The following is a 1,395-nucleotide window of genomic DNA, read 5'->3' on the forward strand; positions in this document are numbered from 1 at the left end:
GTTCCCCACAAGCCTCCTTCGAAACCCCCCCCCCCCCCCGGGCAGGGGAATATTCAAGGCACAGCCAGAACCCTGACAGCTCCAGCCTAAGAACAGGCACGAGGGAAACAAAATCTACACGTATCTTGGCGCGGGCTGCGGGGGCTCGCTCCCACCTCGTCCGCGCTGCGGCCACATAGGTACACCCAAGCGCATGCAGACATCTCCGCGTACACACATGCAGACGCGGACACACGACTTAACCATTCGTTTGCCGAGGGGAGGGGAGGACCGCAAAGAGGACGGACGGAAGAACCCCTCTGGTTTTTTTGGGGGGGAGGGGGGGCTGGATCGAGGGAACAGTCTGGGGCGCAAAGGCTGGCTGGATGGCAGGATGGCAGGACGGACGGCTCTCGGATGGCTTCCTGTGGGCGCTCGGCCGGCCGGCCCACGAGGACTAGCTGGCCGCGGCGGCGGCGGCGGGTGGCCGGAGCCCAGCCCGCCTCCCCCCCCCTCCTTACCGTCTGTTAATGCTCGTCTGTGCCGGAGACGCGGTGGCCGGGGGGGCTCCTCATTCGGCACGGTCGGGACTTGCGCGAGACCCTCTGGACGCCGAGTGCATAGTGGGCGCTCCGCGGCTGCTGCAGGCGTGGGAAGACTGGGGCTCTAGCAGTCCTTTTCATGCTCAGGCAGAGACTCCTCGCCCTCGCTCCGGATCGCAGGCATGAACGGAGGCAGAGCGGCGGCGGCGGGCAGGGGAGGGGGGGGAGATCCTCGCGGGTTGGCGCCGGGCTGCCTTCGCGCTTTGCCGCCCCGCCTGCTGCTCGCTCTCCTTCTCCCGTCCTCTGGTCGCCTAAATTGTTTTTTGTCCCCCGCGCACCGCACAGACACACGCGGACACACACACACACTCGCGGCCCCCCCTCTTCTCCGCCCTGCTTTCCTCCGATGAATCAGTTCGCAGCCATCGGGGGGGAGAGAAGGAAGGCGCAAAAGCCAGCCGGGAGAATGGGAAAGGCTGGGGGGGGGGGCGAGGCGAGCGATCGAAATGAGCGAAGCGGCGGGGAGGGGAAGCGGAGGCTCGGGCTGGGGTGGCTTGGGCAGACCGGGACGGAGGTAGGGGAAGGGGGGGGACCAGAGCGGAGTTTTTTTAGAGGGGGGGGGATCGAAGGCTGCCGCGGAAGGCCCCCGGGGGTCTAGAGCCGGAGGGCGGGGGGGGGACTGTGAAGAGGAGATAGTTGGAAGGAAGGGAGAGATTAAATGGAGATTAGCTGGAAAGCGTTGGTCGTGGCGGATAGTGAAGCCATCCCATCCGCCCATCCATGCATGCATCCAGCCAGTATTTGTGTATCACCCATACATGTCCGTCTGTCTCTCTGTCCATCCATCCATCCATCCATCCATCCATCCATCCAT

General features: G+C 65.2%; 1 protein-coding gene across 1 annotated transcript in view; it reads right to left on the reverse strand.

The window, feature by feature from the left end:
• BRINP1 (bone morphogenetic protein/retinoic acid inducible neural-specific 1) overlaps positions 1–713 on the reverse strand; it is a 198,343-nt gene extending 197,630 nt beyond the window's left edge. Inside the window, exon 1 of the mRNA XM_015408431.1 lies at positions 501–713. The gene's annotated coding sequence lies outside the window, so the exon portion shown is untranslated. The remainder of the gene's footprint in view (positions 1–500) is intronic.
• Between the last annotated feature and the right edge of the window lie 682 nt (positions 714–1,395).

This window comes from Gekko japonicus, unplaced genomic scaffold, assembly GCF_001447785.1.
Source record: "Gekko japonicus isolate JY-2015 unplaced genomic scaffold, Gekko_japonicus_V1.1 scaffold811, whole genome shotgun sequence".
NCBI classification, from domain to species: Eukaryota; Metazoa; Chordata; class Lepidosauria; order Squamata; family Gekkonidae; genus Gekko; species Gekko japonicus.